Genomic DNA, 11,601 nt, shown 5'->3' on the forward strand with positions numbered 1-11,601 from the left:
GCTCTTTGATTTTACAGATTGGATTCAGTCTCCATGGTGGTCTTTGGGGAATCCCTACAATCTGGGCATAACAAGTTGTTTTCCTGTGCAAAGTGTCTTTTCCTGGGCGGCTGTTTTTCTCTCCTCCCTGTCACAGAGTCAAGGGGTCAGCCTGATCCAAGAAAGGGACTTTGGAGGAAACTTTAAAACAGACATGTTTGGGTCTGGAGCAGATAGACCAAATTCCAGCTCTAGAGCCAGCCCTCTCAATAGAGTACAATAGCATGAGACAATTTTTCAATATTAGCTGTACCCAAAAGACATTTGAATCGCTAGAAGACTGAATCCAGTGATCTACATAGCCATAACAAGTTTATTTTTGTCTGCAGATGGAAGCAGACAACCTGAATGTTTTTGCCTCTTAGTTGTTGAAGATACAAGCAGGGTTTTCCAAGTTGGGAGTGGCAGAAACACAAGTAGGCCGAAGACACAAGGCAAAAGATGCATAAGGCCAAAGAGTTCTATGTTATCTCAGCTAGGAATAATTGTAATGTATTTGGAGGCCCAGCAGAAATGGTAAGCATTCGGGATCTGGGTGTAGTTGTAGGTTAGAGCCTTGAGAAAGATTTAAGTGAGCTGGGAGTATGTAGTTGTATTTGCTCCACCCATGACCTTGGGCTATATGGCCCAAAGGAAGCAGTGCTTCCTGCCATTGTAAGTGACCTCTGATAAGGAGAGGAGAGAGAGGTCACATTTCCTTCTTCCATTATTTATTTATTTATTTATTTATTTTTCTATCTGTCTATCTTTTATCCTGGTATAATCGGACTCTGGACAGGCTGGGAATTGAACCCAGGTCCTCTGGAACATCAGTCAGTGCTCTTAACCACTGAGCCACCTCTCTCCAATCAGCAGCCATGTACAGGGAGGTGGTGATGAAAAACAACAATACGGGATTCTTTCATGGCCCTATAATTGGAATGAGTCCACTTTAAAAAGTATCCATTGGAGGGCAAGTATGATGCCAGCAGCAGGAGCTTCAGGCTACACAGTGTTCGAGCCTGTCAGCCTGAGATGTCTACGTGGAGCTACCATGGAAAAATCCTGGATGCTGTGGAGCTTTATTGAAAGATGTCTACTAGCCTTGGCTCTCTGCCACATCTCTCTCTTACCTTTGATAGTGACTTCTCATCTGTATGGAGGCATTGTCTTACTCCTGTTAATATTCATGTCGATCACAGGTATCTTGTATAAGTTCCAGGATGTAACTTATTAAAATTGTAATGGATAATTAAGAAACACAGATTAATAATTAGTCTTCTATGATAGCCAAACTTATAGTCATGTTAGTTAAGTTTTCTAGGTATATATAGATATATTTCAATTAGGTAGGTAATCTTCAAACACTTCAAATACCCACATAATATGACATTTAAAATGTTTTAAAAACTTGGACTTTCTGGACAGTGAGATACATCTGCTCCTTGTAGCACCGATTTACTTCAAAGAAAAAGATGGGCATCAATGACACTCTATATGGAATTTATCTTCTTCTTGACAAAAATAGCCATTTGGGCAAGAAACAGTTCTTGCCTGGACTGCTGATAATATTTTATATAAACTGGACATGCAGGATCCATAGGAAAATGACCACTGAACTTCTTAAGGTGAAATGATTCTTCAGGTTCTTGCTTCACAGAGGAATATTCTACAGGACACAGGGAGAAGCGACTAAAAAACTCTAGGCCTATTGGCTGAAGATGGATGACCCAACATTGCAGAGGAACTTTGGAAGACTGTTCAGGCAAGCAATTTTCTCTCTCATTTCCAGAATTTTGGAAGTTGCTTACAATGCATTTCCTGTTTACTTAGGTAATATTATATCCTTCTGAAGTCTTTGATGTAGTTGAAGACTAGATAGTTATAATTGTAATTATATAGTTATAATTTTCCTTGGTTATGATAAAAGGTAAGTTAGATATGAAACCTTAGACTCCCAAATATAGGATAAATAGAATATTTTCTTTGAATTTGCCAAATATAAATATACTAGATATTGTAACTGTAATTCTTACTTGACAACTCTTTTGTTATGTGTAATTTTACTATGTTAAATTTAAAACCATCCTTTTTGATTAGACAGAAAAGGGGAAGTGCTGTGGGATGTCATTCTGTATGCTATGAATATGTGTTGCTCTGTTTGGTTGATAAATAAAGCTGCTTGGCCTGTGGCATGGCAGCTTAGAGGCAGGCAGGAAATCCCAGAGAGAGACAGGAGGAAGAAAGGCAGAGGCAGAAGAGATGACATCCCACTGTCCAGGGAGCAGCAGCATGTCATGGCACACAGGTAAAGCCATGGAATACATGGTGACACATAGATTAATAGAAATGGGCTGAATTTAGTTATAAGAGCTAGCTAGCAAGAAGCTTGAGCCATAGGCCATTCAGTTTATAACTGATATAAACCTCTGTGTGTTTAGTTGGGTCTGAGCAGCTCCAGGCCCAGGTGGGACACAGGAAAACATCCAGCTACAGGAGTGTTATTGGGAATAGGGTATCAGACTACACTGCCACTTCATCTTATGAAGTTATTTAAATTAGTTTAAATATTAAAAATTAAAAGCTCTGATTTTGGGCCAGCAGGGGCCATTTCAATTATGAAGTTCCAGTGAACCCCAAAATTAAGATCACAGAGTCAGTGAAAGGTTCAGAGTTTTTGGCTATGGGCCAGTGAAGAATTCCAGGAATTTTTGGCCAAGCTTAGCAAGTGGAAAGCTCTAGAAATCTTGGACTGAGCAAGTCTCTACAGAAAATTTGAAATGGATGAAAGACAAAGTTGCTTAGAGTGTCCTCTAAGTCTCAAAATGACCCACCACACCTGGAAAGTAAAGGAGCATCCCCAACCATTACAATCCTGTCAGGGACCAGCCTCAGTGGTTTCAAGGGCACTTTCAGATGGCAGGCACAAGAAAAGACTGGGACACAAGAGTTGGTGCAAGCTGACGAGTCTTGTTAGGTCTGGAGATGTACATTTTCTCTGCCTTTTCTCGATCTGACTCAACCCCAGTCTTTTATTGTAATAATACAAGGAAATGGGGGATGCGAAAATTCAACAGGTGATTGGGTTCTTCACAATAGTTTCAAAAGTTCTTTTTGTAAATTAGCAAAGTGTACTCCATGCCCCTTGATTGCACATAGAAGTTCCCATGAAAAAAGCCAAAGTATACCAGCTCATTCTTTTGCAGGTTAATAATTATCAGAACATCTGAGGTAATTACACCAGAGGCCACCTACTTGCAGTTTCTCAGAAAGCACAGAAATACAAACAATGGTTTAAGGTACCAGACTGCCAGCTTCCTCTCAGCTTAAGTCCTTCTTCATCACTCTGTAATTCGTCAGGTTGTCTTCTAACTAGTTCTGGACAACTCTTGTCTTTTATCCCATCTATATGTCACTCCATCTACAGTTTTTGTCACCAGCCTTCTGGGTTTTTCCCATGACCTGCATAACAGCTTTAATTCCTGTCATTGTCACAATCTCAATATCCTTTCTAATTTCATGGAAACCACCGCAGGAGAGAAAAGAAATCATAAAGAACAAATAGAGTAGGAGGATTACAAAAACCAGTGACAGTTGGATGGGTGAGAACATGACATGCATACGCCAAAAATTCTGTCCTTGGGACACAAGGGTTGTTTTCTCCCTGGCCCACAGAAGGCAGGCTTAGTAGAATATCTGATGGGCAGGCCCGGAGGGATTGATGTCCTTGTCCTCGGGTATCTCCAGCACAGATTCAACTGGCAACATGTCAGGCATTTCATATGCCATCTCCGGCACAATCCCAGGGTGAAGATACCACGGGGCCAGTGGAAAATGCTCAGAGTCTGTGCTGATTAAGCAGTTCTCGAAGCCAGTGGAAAATGTCCACTGCCTTCAATTGAGTGGGTCTTTTTGTGTGTGTGTGTGTGATGGATAGACTTTTTTTTGATTCTACATACCAACCATAGATCCCCCTCTTCCCTCCTCCTGCTCCCAGCCTTCACCCCCCAACTCGCACCCCATTCCCTCCTCCAACAAGGCAAGGCATCCCATGGGGAGTCAGAAGATCCTGGTACATTCAGTTGAGGTAGGTACAAGCCCCTCTCCCTGCATCAAGGCTATGAAAGGTGTCCCACCATAGGTAGGTAGGCTCCAAAAAGCCAGCTCATGCACAAGGGATGGATCCTGATCCTACTGCCAATGGCCCCTTAAGCAGGTCAAGCTACATAACTGTCTCGCTTATGCAGAGGGCCTAGTCCAGTCCCATGGAGGCTCCACAGCTGCTGGTCTAAAGTTCATGAGTTCCCACTAGTATGGTTTGGTTGTCCCATTGAGTGTGTCTTATGGAAGGAAACTCCAATGAGCTCCCAATCCTAGCTGGGGCACCTCTGAGTTAGGTCCAACAGATTACCTCCTAGTGATGCTTTCCTGTGTGGAAACCATGTTCTGGTTGAATGCAGTGTGGCCTCCCACCTCGGTCCAGCTGTGTCAGGGCAAGACAGTAAGGTGAGAGAGAAAGGGCAGAGACAGAGTGAAAGAAAGGCTTCTTGAAAGAAATGGGTAGCCCTGGCTGGCTCTTAGGTCCTAGAGTAAAGACTTGGAGGTGTCTGCTAGGAGCATGGGCTCTAAATGCCTTTCTATTATGTTAGATTATTAAAGGCAGAGAGACTTGTTCTAACCTTAGGAGGAAGCATCTTTACTCATGATGAGGGGACATTTTGGTCACACCCTTGTACAGATGGCCAAAATGCCTACAGAGGAAAAGGGGACATGGTCTCTTATAGGGGCAGAAATACATTGTAGTCCACAGGGGAAGCTGGGAAGTATAGTCTTTCTGCATGAAACAGTGAGTACACACATGATGGACAGATGTATATTCAGGTAAAACACCTATACACATAAAAATAAAGGTAAAAAACAAAAGTATATTTTTAAATTTCTTTAGTTTCTTGTTGTTGCCTTTATTATAAAAATGTTCTATTTTGCAAACCTTTGTTAAAATATTTACTACAAACATAAATGTTACTTTATTGATAAGCACCACACTAATACTTTAGTTTTACAAAAGGTCTAATGATTATTAATAAGCTAAGCCCAAAACTGTAAGAGGTGCTTGTGCCTGGCATCTCTTATTACAGCTTTTTACATTTCTGTCTCAGATGAGAAATTTAGGTAAAAAAAAAAAAAAAAAACAGTTGAATGGTGAGCCCAGACCAGGGCTGCCTCTCTCATTTCAACATTAATATACAGAAATGAGGTTGGGGATATATTGAGATACAGTAGAATTTCCACTTCTTGGGTATCCTCAACATCTAGTATTGGGTATTCTCAAACCTCCTTATAAATTCAGATTACATGATAAAATGGTCTGGAAAATCCTTCCAATTCTTTGGCATAGGTCATCCATTCGTTGGCCAATATTCTAATGGTTGCTACTTTCCTGTTATTTTCATATTAGGGGTGAATTGTCTTCAGCATTTGATAGACCCATTTAGTTGGCCTGGATATATGCTTTGCATTGCAAATTTTTTTCATTGATATTTTGTCTGATTTTATTTTCTGAATTTAGGAGGTGTCAGGGTTCCAAAGGACTGGGATGAAGGTTATTGTGCCCCCAAGAGTTTTTTAACCTTACATATCCCATAACCTCTCTATTCTACCTCTATACTTGCATTTCTCTCTGTCCATATTCTACTCCCATTTCCACTCTGGTTTATTGCTTAGACTACCATTTCATTTCTAGAAATCATAAGGTAACCCTCTATTGCATGGTAGTTTTTGTTTCAAATAGGGCCATCGTCCTACAAGCATCTTCACACCTGTGATACCATACAGCCTGATTTAGGATACAGGAAGCAGGTGTGTCAAGTTCTTTAAGATCTCTGGAAGCAGTCAGCTTTCACAACCTGTCTCTAGGAAGATCTACTGATGCAGACAGCATGATGGTGTTTGCTATTCTGTGCTCCATCTTTGCTCACGGTCCATCCTCTTCTTCTGCTACACGAAATTTCAACTCCAAAGCCCTGTCTTAAGTACCCTCCTTTAGTGGGCCTTGCATCACACCTCCACCTAATCTAGCCCAGAGACATTTCATTACGTTTTACTATAGGACATAACAATTTTCACAAGATGGCCACACTCTCCATGACGACTTGGCCCTGAAACTGTTTTTGAAAAATTAAGCGGCCCAAACTGTACTCCTTCCCCTGGGCTCCATGCTAGGGCCCACAGTTCCCTGTAGCTGTACCATAGGCCATAGCAGTCCTAGAGATCCCAGGGAAGACACTGCCCACTACCTGGTAAACCCCTTTAACCTGTCTAACAACTCCAGACTGCACCCCACCCTTGGGCCGCATATCCCAGCCTACTACTTTGGAAGAAGTCTTTGGCTTTATTAGAGACTAGGCAGGATCAAGGAACCCCAGGTAAGACACTGCTCACCACCAACTAACACTGCTTAAAGCCCTCAGAGCAACTCCAGACTGCACCCCCTCCCCTGGGCTCTACACTAAGGCCCACAGTCTCCAGCACCTATACCAGAGGCCCGGCCGGATCTAGGGCCCTCAGGTAAGAGTCCACCCACTCACACTACTTAAAGCCCACCCAGCAACCCCCAACAGCATCCTCTCCCCTGGACTCCACACTAGAGCCCACAGAAGGTCAGACTGGTCCTAGGAACCCCAGGTAAGACACTGTCTACCACCACAAAACTCCTTTAAGCTTGTCCAACAACCCCAAACTACATCCCCATCCCTGGGCCCCATATCACAGCCTTTGGAAGAAGTCTTTGACTTTACTAGAGACCGGGCAGGATCAAGGAACCCCATTGTCCATTGCCAGCTAACACTCCTTCAAGCCTGCCCAGCAACATCAGACTGCACCCCCTCCTCTGGGCTCCATACTAGGGCTCATAGCCCCAGCAGCACTATGGGAGGTCAGGCTGTTCCTAGGTTCCCCAGAGGCCAGGCCAGATGTAGAAACCCCAGGTCTACAACTTCAGAAGAATTCAGTCCTACTAAAGCACAGGACAGATCTAGGGACCCCAGTGTCCACAGCTATACTGGAGGCCAGGCTGGTCTTAGGAACTCCAGAAGCCAGACCAGATCTAGGAATCCCAGTCTGCATCCCCTCCCCTGGTCTTCATATTCTTGTCTACACCTTCAGAAGAAGACTTCTTCGGATTTAGCAAAGTACAGGCCAGATCTAGGGACCTCTAACCCCAAAAAACCAACAGGAAATACCCTACTGAACCCAAAGACACATTAGTCACCAAAAGTGTTGGCCATTTAGGCCAGAAGACCAGAGAGGAAAGAGAAACCAAGGAATAAAACACTCATTCAACAAAGACAAACACAGGAATCAATACCTAAACATAAATTCATTCCAAATCCTGATTCTTAAACACCAGTGTAAGAACACAATCAATAACAGAAAAGGAAATACGGCATCTCCAGAGCCCAGCTATCCTACAACAACAAGACTTGAACAATCCAACACAGCTGAAGTACAACAAAACAACCTTAAAATTTTCTTTATGAAAATAATAGAGGTCCTTAAAGAGGATATGAACAAATCTCTTAAAGAAATTGAGGAAAACACAACCAAAAAATTAGAAGAAATCAACAAATCCCTAAAAGAAAACCAAGAAAAAGCAAACAGATAAAGAATACTGTACGAGACCTGAAAATGGAAATAGAAACAATAAAGAAAATACATATGGAGGAAATCCTGGAAATGGAAAATCTGGGTAAGTGAACAGGAACTATAGACGCAAGCATCACCAACAAAATACAAGAGATAGAAGACAGAATCTCAGACACTGAAGACACAATAGAGGAAATGGATTCATCAGTCAAAGAAAATGTTAAATCAAAAAATTTCCTAACATATAACATCCAGGAAATCTGACACACTATGAAAAGACCAAACATAAGAGTAATAGGAATAGAAGAAGGAAAAAAAAACTATCTCAAAAATCCAGAAAATATATTTAACAAAAATTTTAAGAAAAATTTCCCAACCTAAGTAAAGACATGCCTATAAAAGTACAAGAAGCTTACAGAACACCCAATAGATTGGATCAGAAAAGAAAATCCCCTCACCACATAATAATCAAAACACTAAACATACAGAACAAAGAAAGAATATGAAAAGCAGCAAGGAAATAAGGCCAAATAACATACAAAGGCAGTTCTGTTAGAATTACACCCTGTAGCAGGACAGGCCCACAGGGTTAAGGAAATTGGCTCAGACCAGTAACCAAGGCATGCAAAGAAGGTACGCCGTAAGAGTCAACCTGGAGTCTGCCTGAGGGCCTAGCAATAGGAGCTGCCAGAGTTCCAGATCCTGCCCAGCCAATGAGGGATGACCACACAGACTGAGCACTGGGAGGAGGGTACATAAGGCCTTCCCTGTTATTGAATAAATGAGTTCGTTATTTGCTTTCAATGGACTCTCGGTGTCTGAGTTGTTGACACCACGTCTTCTCATCCCCTCCCCTCAAAGTAGCCATTAGGATCCAAGCAACAACACCCAACTTCTCAGTGGAGACCCTAAAATCCAGAAAGGCCTATTTATTACACTCACAAATATAAAAGGTAATATACAATTTCCTTAATTTTCTTAGACTCCTCAGTAGTTTAGTTTTACAAAGCTATCTCTCTAAATAGATAACAAGCTGCAGCTGTGAGATCACAGCCCACCAATTAGGAATCTAAAATTGTTTCCTGTGAATTGTCAAGATGACTATCTTTCTTATCAAATAAAATGCAACCTTCAATGTAACTTCTATATTGCCTGAAGGATTTCTGTTGTATATATACAGCTGTGAAGAAAAAAAGGATGTTGGAATTCAGTATGAGATAATAAAGAGATTAACCATCAGAACATGTATGTTCAATTCTTAACCCCTCAGATAGAAAAAGTCCAAAGTTTTGCTATGCTGCAGTATACTCTTTGAGCCCTGCATGCAATGCTGAGGCTGGTTCCCCAGGAATGCAATAGAAAAAATACAAAAAAAATTGAAATAATCCCCCTGTATCTTATCAGACTATCATGGATTTCAACAACAGAAACAACAGAAAGCCTACAAATTCATGGAAACTGAACAATGCTCAAATGAATCATCAATGGGTCAAGGAAGAAATAAAGAAAGAAATTAAAGACTTCCTAGAATTCAACTGAAATGAATACACAACATAACCAAACTTGTGGGACATCATGAAAGCAGTGCTAAAGGGAAAGTTTATAGCAGTAAGTGCCTACATAAGAAAGTGGAGAAATCTCACACTAGTGACCTAACAGCACACCTGAAAGCTCTGGAACAAAAAGAAGCAAACTCATTCAGGAGGAGTAGATGACAGCAAATAATCAAACTGATGGTTGAAATCAATAAAATAGAAAAAAAAGAACAAATACAAAGAATCAATGAAACAAAGAGTTGGTTATTTGAGAAAAATGAACAAAATAGATAAACCCTTATCCAAACTAACTGAAAGGCAGAGAGAGAATATCCAAATCCACAAAATCAGAAACAAAAGGGAGAAATAACAAGAGACACTGAGGAAATCCATAGAATCATTAGATCACACTTCAAAAACCTATACTCCACAAAATTGGAAAATCTAAAAGAAATGGACAATTTCTTGATAGACGCCCCTTACCTAAGTTAAATCAAGATCAGATAAACAAATTAAATAGACCAATATCCCCTAAGGAAATAGAAGCAGTCATTAAAAGTCTCCCAACCAAAACAAGCCCAGGGCCAGATGGTTTTAGTGCTGAATTCTACCAGACTTTCAAAAAAGAGCTAATGCCAATACTCTTCAAATTATTTCACAAAATAGAAATAGAAGGAACATTGCCAAATTCTCTGAGTCACCCTGATACCCAAACCACACAATGACACAACTAGGAAAGAGAACTACAGGCCAATTTCCCACATGAGCATTGGTGCAAAAATACTCAATAAAATACAGGCAAACTGAATCCAAGAACACATCAAAAAGATCATCCACCATGATCAAGTAGGCTTCATCCCAGAAATGCAGGGATAGTTCAACATAAGAAAACTGGTCAATGTAATCCACCATATAAACAAACTGAAGGAGAAAAACCACATGATTGTCTCATTAGATGCTGAAAAAGCCTTCAACAAATTCCAACACCCCTTTGTGATGAAAGTTTGAAGAGATCAGGGATACAAGGGATATACTTAAACATAACAAAAGTAATATTCAGCAAGCTGATTGCCAACATCCAATTAGATAGAGGGAAACTCAAAGCAATTCTACTAAAATCAAGAACAAGGCAAGGTTGTCCACTCTCTCCATACTTATTCAATATAGTACTTGAAGTTTTAGCTAGAGCAATAAGACAACTAAAGGAAATCAAGGTGATACAAATTATGAAGGGAGAACTCAAAGTATCATTATTCACAGATGATATGATAGTATACATAAGTAACCCCAAAAACTCTACCAGGGAACTCCTACAACTGATAAATGATAAAGTCAAATAGCTGGATACAAGATTAACTTAAAAATATCATTATATTATGATATATTATATTATGATAAATATAAATACATTAAAAAATATCATCCCTCTTATATACAACAATAAACAGGCTGAGAAAAAAATCAGAGAATCAACACCCTTTACAATAGTCTCAAATAAAATAAAATATCTTGGTGTAACTCTAACCAAGCAAGTGGAAGATCTGAAGATAAGAACTTCCAATATTTGAAGAAAGAAATTGGAGAAGATATCAGAAGATGGAAAGATTTCCCATGCTCATGGATGGGTAGAATTAACACAGTAAAAAACCTTACCAAAAAAATCTACAGATTCAATGCAATCTCCATTAAAATCCCAACACAATTCTTTATAGACTTTGAAAGAACAATACTCAACTTCATAAAAAAAAATCCAAGATAGATAATACAATCCTGTACAATAAAAGGATTTTTGGAGGTACCACCATCCCTGATTTTATCACTCTACTACAGAGCTATAGTAATAAAACCTCATGGTATTGGTATAACAACAAACACATGGATCAATGGAGTTGAACTGAAGACGAAAATGTAAACCCATACACCTATGGATACCTGATTTTCAACAAAGAAGCTAAAATTATAGAATGGAAAAAAGAAAGTATCTTCAACAGATGACTCTGGTCTAAATGGGTGTTGTCATGTAGAAGAATGCAAATAGTCCATACTTATCACCCTGCACAAAACTCAAATTCAAGTGGATCAAAGACCTCAACGTAAATCCAGATACACTGAACCTGATAGAAGAAAAAGTGGGAAATAACCTCGAACACATTGGCACAGGAGACAATTTCCTGAAAAGAATACCAATAATACAGGCACTAAGATCAACAATTAATAAATGGGACCTCATGAAATTGAAAAGTTTCTGTAAGGCAAAGGACACAGTAAATAAGACAAAATGACAGCCTACAGAATGGGAAAAGATCTTCATCAACACTACATCTGACAGAGGGCTGATTTTCAAAATATATATTTTAAAAAAAACTCAGGAAACTAGGTATCAAAAAACCAAATAACCCAGTTA

The 11,601-nt window shown here is 39.9% G+C and overlaps 1 non-coding gene across 1 annotated transcript; it reads right to left on the reverse strand.

Annotated features, from left to right (window-relative positions):
* Window positions 1-810: 810 nt before the first annotated feature.
* Trnai-gau (transfer RNA isoleucine (anticodon GAU)) lies at window positions 811-883 on the reverse strand. The gene has a single exon. It is a non-coding gene; the product is annotated as a tRNA-Ile (tRNA).
* Between the last annotated feature and the right edge of the window lie 10,718 nt (window positions 884-11,601).

The sequence above is a fragment of the Peromyscus eremicus genome, chromosome 5 (genome assembly GCF_949786415.1).
Source record: "Peromyscus eremicus chromosome 5, PerEre_H2_v1, whole genome shotgun sequence".
Lineage (NCBI taxonomy): Eukaryota > Metazoa > Chordata > Mammalia > Rodentia > Cricetidae > Peromyscus > Peromyscus eremicus.